Source organism: Leptonychotes weddellii, chromosome 9, assembly GCF_054177405.1.
Source record: "Leptonychotes weddellii isolate Sample4059 chromosome 9, ASM5417740v2, whole genome shotgun sequence".
NCBI classification, from domain to species: Eukaryota; Metazoa; Chordata; class Mammalia; order Carnivora; family Phocidae; genus Leptonychotes; species Leptonychotes weddellii.
In genome coordinates this window covers 119,313,922-119,329,664 of record NC_138377.1, presented here as the reverse complement: position 1 = coordinate 119,329,664, position 15,743 = coordinate 119,313,922, and the positions used below count along the sequence as shown (strand labels likewise).

The 15,743-nt window shown below is 40.1% G+C and overlaps 1 protein-coding gene and 1 pseudogene across 1 annotated transcript in view; both read right to left on the bottom strand.

Annotated features, from left to right (window-relative positions):
- The window catches only part of AGBL1 (AGBL carboxypeptidase 1), a 637,151-nt gene that overhangs the window by 81,696 nt on the left and 539,712 nt on the right, over positions 1-15,743 (bottom strand). The window lies entirely within an intron of this gene.
- LOC102728444 (CWF19-like protein 2 pseudogene) lies at positions 8,362-11,557 on the bottom strand (annotated as a pseudogene).

Here is a 15,743-nt window from a genome sequence, read left to right as displayed (position 1 = left end):
GAGACGATGGACTCTGAAAAACAAACTGAGGGTTCTAGAGGGGAGGAGGGTGGGAGGATGGGTTAGCCTGGTGGTGGGTATTGAGGAGGGCACATTCTGCATGGAGCACTGGGTGTTATGCACAAACAATGAATCATGGAACACTACATCTAAAACTAATGATGTAATGTATGGGGATTAACATAAGAATAAAAAAAAAATTCTGATCCTATTATTAACCAGTTCCGTGTTTGTGAACTCAACTTCACAATGGTAAATTAAGCTGCTTACCTGCAGTTGTATTCTGTGATAATTAACATGTGATATACATAAAGCTTGTCACAAAACATTCACTCAACAGATGCCTGTCTTCTTCCCTGGTCTCTACTAGTGAATGACTCCCTTTGGAAATTATGGTGATTCTTTTCACTCTCTTAATACTTATAATTAATTTTAAATATATACAATTACATAAAAATTCACAGTGCTGAATTTTCGGTCCCTTCCCCTTGTCTAAGCCCCTTTGTCTTCCAGCCCACAGCTAGTATTGCTTTCTTCAAAGGAGGTTTCTTTTTTCTTTTTTCTTTTTTTTAAGATTTTATTTATTTATTTGACAGAGAGAGACACAGCGAGAGAGGGAACACAAGCAGGGGGTAGTGGGAGAGGGAGAAGCAGGCTTCCCCAGAGCAGGGAGCCCGATATGGTGCTCAATCCCAGGAGCCAGGGATCATGACCTGAGCCGAAGGCAGACGCTTAAGGACTGAGCCACCCAGGCGCCCCTCAAAGGAGGTTTCTTTAATGTCTCTTTCCTTGAGATGTCCTCAACAAACTACTGAGTGGCAAACTTGTTATAAACATTAGACCATTCTCTCTTTCTCTATGACAGCATTCCTCAACCATAGTACCACTGACATGTGGGGGCAGACAAATTTGTTGTGGGGACTGTCCTGTGCATTGGCAGATGCTTAGGAGCCACCCCTGATCTCTCCTCACTAGATGCCAGTAGCATCACCCTCCTTCCCTGGCTGTGACAACCCTTAATGCTCCTTCATATTGTCAAATATCTCTCGGAGGGTACAATCACCCCTGGGTAAGAACCACTGAGCTATGCCCTTCCCAGTCTCTTTCGCTCAAGACTCTTAGGATAAACTTGCTCCTTACCAAAAAGCAGAAGGAATTTACCATATTGGTTAGAAAATTCCAAATAGCCAAAAGATTAGGGAAAACTCAAAGGAGAGAGGCCAATGACCTGACACAATTCAAATGGATCACCCATGAGATGCCAGAGTTGCCTCTAATCTTTTCCGAAATGAAGCAGGATATATACATATCTCAGTGCTGCATATGATGTTTCTTATGTTAAACAAATCTAAGTTCCTCCCCATGGTATTGTCCCTTCATTTGACTGGGGTTTCCTACAAAACAAATACAAAAGAAAATTCACTTCCCTAGGAAAACATTCCCTGATTTTGGAATAACAGGTAACGACAATCCTCGTAAGTGGTCGAGTACTATGTTAAGTTCCTTACATATCTTATATCATCAAAACCTTACAATAGCCCTATGCTAAGTGCTTTATGATATCATTTTATAGATGAAGCAATTGGAGCACAGAAAGCTTAAGGAAAAAGTGCAAAGTAACCTAATTAGTAAGTGACTGAGACACAATTTAAACCCAGGTCTCTGACCACACATGCTTATATTTATCCCTCACCATTCCTTTATGTGTGATAGTTCCATGAATTATATTTATTAAATCATCATTTATTAAATGGTTGAGATGATCTGTTTATTTATCTGTCCCTCCCATTAGATGAGTGCCTTGAAGCCAGGAACAATATATGTATATTCCCAGTTGCTACTTTATTTATTTTTATTTTTTAATTTTTTTAATTTAATTTTATTATGTTATGTTAGTCACCATACAGTACATCATTAGTTTTTGATGCTACTTTAGATAAAGAAACTGAATTGTTTGATTTGCTGTCATGTGCTAAGTTGACATATTTAAATGCTAAGTATATGTTAGGCTTAAGAAACATGGTTCTACTTTGTGATGTAAGGAAGAGATGCGATAGAGGTGCGTCTGAGCTTGGACATTTGCCTACCGCAAGCACATCAAGCAAGAGATGTTTGCTGTGGTCCCGCCGAGTGCCAGGCTCTGTGCTAAGAACTGGGGTACACTGGCGAATTAGTAGACACAACTCTGTCACCACGAGTTTCTATTTATTGAACATTAAAAGATTTGGGAAAAAAAAAGATTTGAAAAACTCAGAAGACTCTGATTGATTTGAGAGTGGGAATAGTAGTCCCAAGTCTAAAAAAAATAGAGCTGGTGAGTTTAATATGATAAAACAAGTGCTGCCCATTGGTTCTGTCTATAGAACCATTCATGGAGACTCATAAACTTAGGATCCCTTCTTCACCACAAAAAAGTACTGGACAAATTTGAATCCCTCTATTATCATCAAAAATGTTTTTAGGATTTATTCCCACTGTCTAGAGAGTTGTTTAATCTCCAAAGGAAATAAAGTTTAATTCTTCCAAACCTTAATAGCATCCATGAGTTGTTGGCTGAGCTTAAACATTTCTCATCCTTAATGTAAACTGACCAGGTTTCAAGTTCCATTCCTTCAAGTGTCTAGGATTCCAGGTTCCTCTCAGCTTTCTCCAGAGGGTACATGTAATAACAACAGCAGTGCTCTTTGTGCTTATTGGTTCTTGCTCCCTTCCCCCCTTTCTCACCACCCCCAGCATACTTCAAGTGCTTTAATCATAAATCTATCAAATCTTCATGTAACATGTATCGGTAGAGACTTTAAATCCCTGCTGTGATAGGGAGACCTTCAAGATGCAGGCTAAAAATAATCTAGCTAGATAAACAGATATATAGAGAGATAGGTACAGATATACGTATAGGTCAGAAGACGTTCTCAGCGATGTAGCCTCTTCCATTATGAGAGTTTTCGAAGAAGGGACTATCTTACAACGGAAAATAAAGCATGATGTAATGTGCATGGGGACTAGCATCTGTAAGCAGATCAAATAAACTCAAAGTGGCTCATCATGCAGCGACACAGTGGCAGATAGCAGATTCAGAAAAGCAGGGCATGTGTTAATTTGTGAGGGTTATGATAGGCTTTTGTATATGGTTTTATAAATAAAGGGAAAGGCTGAATAGGTGGAAGGTAAGACGGAACACACTTAGTTCTTTTCTGTTTCTCCGCAACATTTTTCCAAGCAAGAGCTTTGTCCCCAGATAGAATTTAGAAAAGAGACTCAGGAGAACCAAGAGAACCTTGATGGTTGTTGCTCCAGGAGGAAGCGATCTTTGAGGCTGAGTGACCTCAGGGTCACCTGAGGGGTGAACGTGAGGGGTACTTTGAGGATGGGTCCCAAAAAGGCATCACACATGGAAGCTCTAGCTTCGTTTTGTTTTGTCTGAAAGCGAGCGTATACCAGGAGACCTTGATTTCATACTCAGTAACCCTTGGCTGGGGAAATTTGCTTTAAAAAAGGTTCCCCAATGCTTATCTTCAGTTGGTATTTTACTTATCTGACCCCATGAAATTTCACCTGCTAGAACCTAATTCAGCAACTGCTGCTTCTGATGAAGAAAGAAAAAAGGTATTGTCCTCAAATCAGGTGATTCATTTCTCTCCTTCTGGCCAATCTTCCTCCCTCCATTCCCTTATATTCCACTTCTCTCTTCTTAAGTGACCTTCTTTTTTACAATCAGCCAGGTAACTGTAGAGCAAACATTTTCAGATAGGGTAGATGACATGCCAAAAGTGTTCTGAAACGAACTTGCCAGATGGTGGTTGCTAGCATATGGCTCCTGCTTGAACCAGGCACAGCTTGCCAAATTCAATTTTTTAAATTATGTCTCACTTTAAAAAAAAAATCCCCCCAAAACATAAGAGGCCAGTTTCCTCAGCCAAACTTTGAAATGAGGTATGTAGAGTGAGGATGGTGTCATTGGAAATAACAGGAGGTGGAGTGTCACATACCAAATAGGCTTATGGAAGGAATGTACTTGGGTTCCAGATTGCAGCTTTCTCTCTGTCCTAGAAGCTCTGGAGGGACATGTTGACCCCATCTAATTGCTTGTCTTCAAGAGTTTCTCTTTGCAAGGATATAGAAAGGATAGAAAGATAAAATAAACTTAAAACTCCTTGATTCAAATGGTACATCAGTAAACTTAAAAGTCTCTTTACATGGTTTCAAACATTTTGTAGTTCTGCGGTATATTTTTTTGCCACCTAAGGTCCATAAAAATGTCCCCAAAGAATATGTGCCTATTAATTGCCATGATCCATGACAAAAACAATAATATCCTATGAAATGATATAATTTCAATTATTTCATGGTGGTGCAGGTGTTTGCTAAAGAGAAAGTGTTCATTAGACATAAATTAGTAAACAAGCATGATATTGGCTCCAATATTTCGAGAAGTGAGAATAATGAAAAACTACTTAATGTTCTCAAAAAAAATCTGCTATTTTGAGAAGCCTATATTCCTGAATGTATTAAGCTGCATTATACCTGTGTAATTATGTGGATATTTTTCTGTTCGTCACTGGAACCTTAATTTTCTGATCCAAACACTGCCAGTTACATGGTAATTAATCTTTGAACTTTTTGATGACTTCAAGTATTATTAAGCAGTAATTTGCAGAACCATTTCATTACAAGGTAATAATTAGTTTTATATGCAATTCCCTAGCACTGTTCAGCTAAGAATTTCAAAATGGCTTATAGATCAAGATGAAGATGTTGGGGTTTGATTTCCTCGTCCAAAGTCAACAAAAAATAGAAGTGAAGGTCAGAGTACTTATTCCATTTCCGCAACTGCCTGGAGCCTGCAGGATTCCCCTAGGGCAAGAATTCTAGAATTTAGCCAATTGAATCACAACATTGGAGGCCATTTTTTTTTAACTCTGATGAGCTACTCTGAAAAGAAGAAAGAGTATTAAGAAATCAGTGTTTGTAGATGACTGAGTACATGAGTTATCATGATTTAGAGAAGACAGTGTTACTTTTTGTGCCAATACTTAAGTCTAGATTAATCTCTTAATACCCACCCCTTTTGCCTACCCTTCAGACTGGTCATTTCTATGTGCTCATACATTTTTTAAAAAGATTTTATTTATTTATTTGAGAGAGAGAAAGAGAGAAAGCATGAGCAGGGGGAGGGCAGAGGGAGCAGCAGACTCCCCACTGAGCAGGGAGCATGACACCCTAACATGACACTCTAACACAGGGCTTGATCCCAGGACCCCAGGATCATGACCTGAGTCGAAGGAAGATACTTAACCGACTGAGCCACTCAGGTGTCCCAGTGCTCATGCATTTTTGAAGATATCAGAGATAGGTTTATTTAATATGGGGGCGGGCTGTCTAAGGACTTCTGCCCATAGTAAGAGGCCCTTGAAAGTTCTAATTACATTCAGATGCAAACAAAAGGGATCAGGGATGACATTCAAACCAGATAGAACTCTGAATCGACAGCCTGGCTACTATCCAGAGGCTGAGTGCTAGTAAAACACTGCAGTATAAAAGAAAGATGTTCCTAAAAGCAAGACTTGCCTTGGGTAAATATGTATTTATTTAACTTTTGCTCAGGGTCCCAAACAAAGATTGCCAAGCGAATGAGCTTCTTCCCCAACTCCTCATAATTCCTCCAAGTCTCCCCATTCAAGGAGTTTCACTTAAAACAATAATAATAATAATAAAAAGAATAAACAACAAGCAAGAAACCACCACCAACAACCACCGAATATTTCCTACCTGTTGTTTCATCCAATTCTCCAATAAGTAGGAGATCCTAAGCTCCTCAACCCGGTGATCTAAGGGCATACCTTGGATATCTAGACATACTACCTACCATATATGTGGTGTAAACAGGACAAGTTAAGTTGTCTACCCTACAGTTTTCCAAAGGCTAAACTGGATAAATAACATTTATCTCATATGGTTGTTATGGGACTAAAGTATGGCATGCAAAAAGTCTAACTTCTTTTAGTTAGTTGGTAACCAATCTTAGTTACAAAGGAAAGCAGGAGCCTCTTGATTCAAATTTCTATGAATGTCCAGGGATTGAAAATACTCCTGGGATAAAGAAAAAGGCTGTTTCAGCCTCCCAGGGAATTTGTTTATGCAGTCTTTAAAATGAAATTGTGGTTTTACAGACATTATAGATGGATTCACTGAACTCTCTTCCAATGCCCTCGTGGCATGCATTCCGGTTTACTAAAATGTTGGTAAGCGAAAGTCTAAATTTCCCAGCCTCCCTTGCAGTCAGGCTTCCAGGGGTATTCTGTCTGCCACCAAGCCGATACTCTTACTCAGGACTTTGAAGGCAGAAGGAGTTATGGTGAGGCAGTGGCGATCTGGCTCTTTAAGCAAGTGTGTGGTTGAGGGCATTGTTGTTAGGAGGAGTTTGATTTTGTGGTTGGCAGTCTAATGGCTACTGAAGGAATGTAGTGATGGCCCCAGGATTTCAGTTGGAACATTTGCACTGAGTGGCTGGACATTTCTCCTGGCTGCATTGCTTATGGCTGAGTAGCACCCAAGCGTAGTTACGTGAATCTCCAAGAAATTCTATGTAATAGCAATTGCCCCTAATGGAATCTCCTTCTGCTTAAACAAAAACTTTGACTGATATATTAGCAGAATATAATTTGATAACAAGGTCATATCCAAAAAAGAAGCTTTGCCTCACATCCAACGGGCCACCTTCTTTCCATTACAGGTTGGTCCAGATTTTGTCCTGATCCATCTTGCTGATGATCTGTCCCATCCCTCTCCTTAAATATGATGGGAAGCTTGTCACATCTCTTAAAATGCATCTGTACTCGTGTATGTGTGTGTGTGTGTGTTCCCTGCAGACACTCTGCCACAGAAGTATTTAAACAGGGTCTCTATGTCCTGACCCATCTCAATTGTGATTAGTTGGAAGGCTCATGCCATAACATGAGATGGTGGAGCCAAAGGAGAGATCAATAGGGAGGGAGCTATCAGCAATTAGCAACTGCCTGGTGCATTTTTTATTCATCAGAGTGGGCAGGTTGAGATGCCTACAGGATAACAGGTCTCTGGCATGAGAAAGACAAATGAGGAAAAGGAAAGAAGAGACAGTTCTGCTACTTTTTTGAAATGACTCTGCTTTTCCATTCTATTCATAAAGCTTCAAGGCACTCAGCCTCCTGCGCGCCAAGCATTGTGGGATGTACAAAACAACCTGCCAGCCCACTGATAGTAAGAGCTGGTGTGTGCGGACCTCCAACATGCCAGTGTCACCGAGGCCTTTACCATGTGGCAATGCAGTCTTTGGGGAGTCATTCAGAAAATATCACTTAATGAGACCTGCTATGTATCAGGCCCTTGGCCAGGCACTTGGCAATCCTGTAAGGTAAGGTTATTATGTGTACTTCACGGATGAAGAAATTCAGAGTAGCTGAGTGACTTCCCTACAAGTGCACAGCCAGAACAACTTGGGATTTTCTGATTTCCAGAGTCCGTGTTCTATATCACTGCTTCTCAGGGAGTATCACAGCTAACTCAGCCCTGCACGATTCACTTTCATTGACACTGGGAGGTACACTTCAGAGTGAGAAAGCACTAGAGGGCCCTTCCCTCCTGAACCATAAAACAGGGTTCTAAAACCTCCCTCTGTATGGGGCCAAGTAGTAAATATTTTAAGCTTTGTGGGTCATAGAGTCTCTGATGCAACTACTCAACTCAGCCTTGTAGCACAGGAGGACCTTAAGCAACTTGTAAATAAATGTGTGTGGCTATGTTCCAATAAAACTTTATTTACAAAACAAAAACAGTCAGAGGACTGGATTTTGCCCTTGAGCTCTAAAACCAAACAAAGCCTTTCAGTGTTATGTGAGCTGCTAAATGGCATGAACCAGAATGGCTTTAAAGCTCTGAAGCCATAGCTAAATTTTTGGTCATTTTTAAAGATTCTTGTCATGCCTTAGGTACGAGTTGCAGGTGGTCAGAGTCACTTTGGCCAGTGATACATGAGAGGCAAGCAATACTGTTTTCATCTTCAACCCCTGCCCTCAGTTGATGTCGAAGGATAGATTAAGACCAACTACTTTGGGTTTCGGAGAGTTCACTAGTGAGCTTGTGGGGCTTAGAGGTGATCCTTTATGACAGACATGAAAGGACAGAGTGCATTACGTTCAAAGTCTGATGACATTTACTTTTCTTTTTTTTTTTTCATTTAATTCTTTATTATTCTTGGGACATTCTTTTTCCTTTGATAAAAAGAAGAGCAGTGACTACCGGTAGAAAATAAAGAGCCTTTCTATAAAATGCTATGAAAAGAAATTGCAATTATTCCTGAAAATGGCAATTCGGTTTAAAATATTCAAGAGAAGCCAGACAATAGTCTTCACAATCTTGAAGCAGACCCACTTCCCTCTGAACCAACGATCTGCTGTACCTCCCAAATAATCCGTCAGAAAAGTCTTTCCACATCTTAAACTGCACAGCTGAAAACACCAAGACATGGGTACAGAACGGGAATGTGAGTGGGGCCCCCCTGTTTCTGGTCTTGCTCCCCAGTTACTACAAAGCAGTCGCAGGACAAGATAGGACAGGAAAGGCGATCCAGTGATGCCCGGGTGTCTGAGACCCAGAGCGGGACTTTCTCTCCCTCTGGCCTGAGGGTCAGTGGTCTAGTCAGACACAATGGAAGTAAAACTGAAAGGAATCTGAAGAAGAAATTTAAAAAATGAAACGTATGACTCAACATTTTTTACTTTTGGTGAAGTCGAATGGTTTCCACCACTGAGCAAACTGCAAGGCTTTCTTCCTCTGATCCTCAAAGCTTTCCCGGATCCCTTTCCTCCAGAGTCTTGGTTCTATATCCAGCATCCCACCAATGATTTCCTTTCCAAAGTAATGAGGGAATTTGTGTTGATATTCAATGACATGGGCAAACCCTCCTTGGAGGTCAAAATCCACAGCGAAGTAAGGTAAGCCTCTGGGTACAGATTTTCTGATATCTTTTGAAGAGAGATCAATCAATTTCTTGTTCATGGACCATTCTTCATCAGATTCCATTATGGCTTTCTTAAAATAGATGGGAGCTATCTCACCCACTTCCTTTGGGAGAGGGATGCACTCATAAACCATATGACAATGCTTCTTCATGCCCATGTGTGTTTCTAAAAAGATGCAGTCCAGTCCTTTATCTTCAAGCATCTTTACCAATGATTTTTGGAACATCTGAATTTCCTCCCAGATGTCTTCATCCAGTAAGGTGGCCGCTCTGTGGTGCTGCAAAGGGACTATCAGGCAGTGCCCCTCGGTGAGAGATCGGAAGTTGGGTAAACATAAATAAACCTTAACACCTATGGCAACAATGAGGTGCTTGGGAAACTGAGAGCTGTCCAAACAATACAGACATCTTTCCATTTGTGCAGCCAGACTCTGGTGCTCGGCAATTGCTTTCCTCCTCTGGTTCTCTTCCTCTTCACCAGAACGTTCTTTCTCAGCTGCTTTGGAGACAAACAGGTCATCGAGAGTGTAATAGTCTCCATCTGTTTTTCCCATAAACTTAGATGCCATCCTCATAAAAAGTTTGTTTTGATTTTCTGCTGTTCCCATCTTTTCATTCTTGACTAAATCATTTAGGCTGAGATTATCATCATCATGAAAGTATCTAACCCTTTCTTTTTCTTCATGGGTTGAAGCCTCTGTTAAACACACCATCTGTCTCTTCCTTCTTCCTCCTTTACATTCCAGAGATTTTCCTGGTGTATGCACAGGCCACACTCTTCCAGACTGATCTGTTCTGACGAGGATTGCTTCTTGGTCTTCATTCCCTACCCCAGATTCTTTTGAGGATATCTGTTCCTTTGAATTTATTTGCCTTTTCAAGTTGAGCTTTAAGTCATTCTGCTAATTCCATATTTCCCATCATCTCTGCCTTGATAATCCTGGCTCCCAATTTATTCTTCTCATCAACACTCAGGATGTGGATGGAATCATCCTCAGGACCACCTCCGGCAAATGCAGACTTTGTGTCCTGTAGATGCTCTTTCTTCAGAGAGTCATCTCTCAGGCTTTCATCTTGTGATTTTTCTCTCACGTCTTCTGAAATGTGCCCAGAGTCCACATCGCCCCTAGTTTCTAATGATCTTCGATATGAACATTTCCTGTCTCCTTCTCTTCCGTTGGATCGGCTCCACGATGAAGAACTTTCTTCACTGTTTTCTGTGGGTTTTCGAAAACCATAACGCACAGAATCCTGAGCAACCAATGCTGAAGATGAACTAGAAGGTTCAAAATTTCTGCCCTTGCTATGAAATGACAGTTCTTCATCATCAGAGGGTCTTAAAAATTTAGGTTTCAAATTTCCAAGAGAAGAAAAGTCTTGATTTTGCCTTGGATTGGATTGTCTTCTACAGGTTTCTAAAGACCCAAACCTATTATTTTTTTCATCACCACTAGACTTATCTTTATTGGTGGTGTTTGTAGTATCTGTTGAACTGTATCTATCCCTTAAATTTTTATTATATTTTACCAAGTCTGATTTTCTACTTTCTTGACTACTTTGTGCTTTATCTGAGTATGCTGGTTTCCTCCACCGTTCTCATTTATAATCTTCTTTTGTGGATGCAGTTTTTTCAGCTTCTTCTAATTTTGACTGAAATACTTCCAATGACCTGTATCTTTCAGTCACAATGTCTTCAAAATTTCTATTCTGTTTCTCAGCTTGTTCCTTCATTCTTTGGTAAGACTTCCTCAACCAGCTTAAGCCACCATCTTCTACTACTGAAACTTTGGTAAGTGATGACACGTTACAGTCTTCTGGTGGAAGACCTGTCCCACCATCTTTCCAGTATGGATTCAATTCTCTCTCCAGCAGTCTGGACTGTTCCAGGGCTTGGGTTTTCTCTTGCTCTATTTTCCTCATAGCCTCCTTGTCAGCTTTGAGTGATGATAAGGACACAGTTTTAACAGACATAAAATCAACCATCATCCACTCATCTCTCTGAATAACTGAGTTGTCTTCTCTTTCTGAATTTTCACCTTTCACTTTCCAGGCCTTTTCTCTGCCAGGAATCTGCAATGGGACAGCCTCAACCCACTCGTCTTCAGAGCTTGATGAACTATCTGTTGACTCATTGCTTTTTTCATACTTCTGTTTCCTACTCTTTTTTTTCTTCTCTTTCTTTACTTTTTTTGAGCGTTTATCTTTTTTCTTCTTTTTCTTCAGAGAGTGTTCCTGTGAGAACTGTTCAATTGGCTCATTCACATCAGGTAGCATCCATGTATCCTCACCCCAAAGTCGTTTAAGTTCTTTACACCTTTCTTCCTTTTCAAAATTGGCTTTAGCCTGGCGCAACTCCTCGGCCCTGGCAATCCTGGTCTGTTCTTTTTGTTCTTTGCTACTCCTCTCATTTTCAAATCTACCACTGGTAGCCACCATTGTTGTTGTTGTAAAACTGACATTTACTTTTCTGACAGACCAAATGGTCTGGTCCAGCAGTTGCTTTTTTGTATGACCTTGGGCAAATCATTTCATTCTTCTAAGCCTGAGTATGTGCATCTTGACTTGAAGGTAAGAAAACCAATGGGTGCCTCATAGGCTCGATGTAAAAATTGAGTTGTTGAACACATATGCACGGGCCTGAGTGCAAGTTAGACACATGACACTTCCATAAGAATGTGAAGCTGAAGGCCATTATCTTCAGCAAAGTAGTCTATTGCTTCCTTCCTGTGTGCCAGCAAGCTTCCCTTTGGGCTGTAAGACCAAGAAGCAAGCAGGTTGCTTACCAGTCTGGTGCCTGTGTTGGGGGTGCATGGAGGGAGACAGTGCCCTTCTGATGGGAAGGAAGTTTGAGCTCCTGAACATCACACTGGAGCTCAATCTCCAACAAGCACTTGCAGAGTCATGCTCTCCAGCCCAGGTAATGGGAGCCCCGGGGAATGTTCAGGAAGCCTTTATTTCAAGGATGAGCATTTCTGAGTGCTCCCCAAAATTCCAGTCCTGGTCCTAAAGCCCAGAAGATTTCATAAAAGATTGGCTGTCAGATATCACAACAGGGCTCAGCCAATCAACCTTCTTCCACACAACGATTTATCTTCCCCCCCTTTCTCCTTCTTACCACCCAGGGATCCTGGCAAGAGCAGGTAGTCAATGGGAATTGATGATCTGACAATTAAAGCTGAGGATTCCAATTGTGGCTGAAGTGCCCGTGCTGGACCCTGCAGCTATCAGAGCTATGGAGACGAAATTTCAAATTTTGATAGCCATCTCCTCCAGCTGACCTTTAGCAGATGGCCCTCAGCACTAGGTCCTGAAGCTGATTAGCTGATTGTCCCTGGAGTTTGGAATCTACCATTTTTCCTCCTTCGGCAATTTTCTTGCTTTTTAGCAGATACTGGTCCCCAGGTGGCCCTCTAATTAGGAATGCTCTGTGATGTGATGACCCAGATTACCATGTCCACTTTGGGACTCTCTCTACAAAACTAGCTATTCAACTGTCTGTGCACAGCTCTGTATTCAGGATTGAAAGACTAGTGCTACCTCCTCTCATGTACACTGGGGATGAGCAAAATAGTTTCTGCTACATGGAAAATCCACAGGAATATATCCGAAGGCTGTCCTGTTTCAGAAAATCACGGAATACAGGGTTGGGGAAAGAGCACCAATGTGGAAGTAGGAAACTTGAGACCCCACATGCTTTTTTTTTTTTTTTTCTCCACTAAGGTAAGATTCACATAACACAAAATTCACCATTTTAACCACTTCAAAGTATACAATTAAGTGGCTTTTAGTACATTCACAGTGTTGTGCAATCATTAACACCACCTAATTCCAGGACATCACCCAGAAAGAAGCCCCATTAAGCAGTCACCCCCACCCCATCCCCCCTTCCTCAGGGAAACCTGGCAACCACTCATCTGCTTTCTGTCTCTATTGACTTGCCTATTTCAGACATTTAGTAAAAATGGAATCTTACAAGATGTGGTCTTTTGTAACTGACTTCTTTCTTTTCTTTTCTTTTTGTTTTTTTGAGTGAAGAATTCAAAGTTTATTATAATTGGTATTTCTAAGTAGGCTTCCCAGTAATTTAAAAAAAAAAAAAAAACATACAAAGATGAAGCTGCAAATCTCTTTTTAGGCAGAACAATGAGATTTTATTAATTTGTGTGGTTGTTATAACAAAGTTTAATGAATTTTCTGGTTGAATAATCTTTGGGAAACAATCTGACTTCTTTCACTTATCATAATGTGTTTAAGGTTTACTCCTGTTGTTGTAGCACATATCAGTCTTTTACTACTCATTATGGCGGAATAATATTCCATTGTGTGAATATACTACGGTTTGTTTATCCATTTATCAGCTGATGAGCAATTGGGTTGTTTTCTCTGTTTGGCTATTGTGAACAGTACTGCTATGACCATTCATGTACAAGTTTTTGTTTGGACATTTGTCTTTAATTCTTTAGGCATATGTCTAGTACAATTGCTGTGTCATATGGTGATTTTATGTTTAACAGTTTTTTTTTTTTTAAGATTTTATTTATTTGACAGAGCGAGAGAACACAAGTAGGCAGAGCGGCAGGCAGAGAGAGAGGGAGAAGCAGGCTCCCCGCTGAGCAGGGAGCCCAATGCGGGGCTTGATCCCAGGACCCTGGGATCACGACCTGAGCTGAAGACAGACGCTTAACCGACTGAGCCACCAAGGTGCCCCTATGTTTAACAGTTTTAAGGAAACAGCAAACTTCTTTCTACAGTGGTACACCAGTTTACATTCATACCAACAATTTCTCCATAACTTCACCAATACTTGTGACTTACGGTGTTTTTGATTATAGGCATCCTCCTGGGTATAAAATGGTATCTCACTGTAGGTTTTATTTGAATTTCTCTGATGACTAATGACTCTGAGCATCTTTTTCTCTACTTGTTGGCCATTTGTATATCTTTGGAGATATGTCTAGTCATGTCCTTTGCCCATTTTTTAAATTGGATTGTCTTTTTGTTGTTCGGTTGTTATATATTCTGGATACTAGCCCATTATCAGATACATGGTAGGAAAATATTTTCTCCCATTCTGTAGGTTGTCTTTTTACTTCCTAGGTAGTGTCTTTTAATGCAGAACAGCGTTTAATTTTGATAAAGTCTAATTTATCTATTTTTCCTTTTGTCATTTGTACTTTTGGTGTCATATTTAAGAAACCATTGCCAAATCTGAGATCATGGAGATTTACATCTGTGCTTTCTTCTAGGACTTTTATAAGTCTAGCTCTTGCATTTAGGTCTATGATCCATTTCACGCTAATTTTTTTATGATGTGAGGTAGGGATCCAACTTCATTTTTTTGCATGTGGGTATCTACTTGTCCCAACATCATTTCCTGAAAAAATTATTCTTTGCCCACTGAATGGGTTTGGCAGCCTTGTTGAAAATCAGTTGACTATAGATGTATGGGTTTATATCTGGACTTTCAATTCTATCCCATTGATCTATAGGTCTACTCTTTTGCCAGTCCTCCCAATGCTCTTTTAGTCAACTTAATCCATTCTGCATCTCAGATTTCTCATATGTATGTATGTTTCAAGGAGGCAGATGCATGAATAACATTCTACAGTGCTTCCCTAATTCCCAGAATAAATGTTTTATTATGAACATTTTATTACTATTAAAAATCAAGAATGGTAAATTCTATAAACTATCTTCAATCCTTGTGGATAGAATTTAATAAAAAATTTTAAGTACGGATACTGTCAGTTTTTGTGGGGCATGAAATGACACAAAAGTGAAAATACTTCTGTAGTTTTAAGATACATAAGAAATGGGGCTGGTTTGGCAATAGAAGGGATGAATATCCACATTTTTGTTGATAACATTACTAAGAATCATAATGTATAGAATTGTTGAATCACTATATTGTATACCTAAAACTAATATAACACTGTATGTTAATTATACTGGAATTAAAATTAATACACCAAGAATCATGGAAATACATCTTTGACTTTCTAAATTTCTGTCTTATGATCTCTGGATGTTGTTACATTTTATGAGAATTATTGCAAAGATCTAGCCCTGACAAATCTAGGCATGGTAGGTAATGATTACAAAGCCTGTTTAGCTGCTTTATTCTTTCCAATAAATTTCTTCATAATCTGGACCCATATTATACACATAATTCATGGTGCTCCCCTCAAACACCTTATCAGCCACTCCTTGATAGCCCCCGCTCCTTGACCCAACACTGAACAAACCATGTTCATACCTGGCTTGGCATCCTCATTCATATTATTTCCCCAACCCTCTGGACAATTTTCAATCCAGAATAATGCTTCCCAAATTCTAGCCAATGGACAGGTTACATCAGAATCACCTGGGTAATAAAGAGTATTCCAAAATCTACTCAGATCAATCAAACTAGAATATGAGAAGGGGAAGGGGACTTGGAGAGGAAAAGAAATAAACAAAACACTCTGTAATTCTGATGCTGAGCAAAGGTAAAGGCCCTACTGGTGTCCTATTCAGGAGGCAGGTGATAAATGTAGCTATTACTCAAAGTTAGAGCCGGATTGTTTCAGAATAGGTGTGGGCATTGGAGTTAGAAGTTGAGTGACACAGATGAATGGATAAAGAAGATGTGGTATAGGGGGCGGAGCAAGATGGCGGAGGAGTAGGAGACCTGGATTTCGTCTCCTCTCAGGAATTCAGCTGGATAGGGATCAAACCATTCTGAACACCTACAAACTCAACAGGA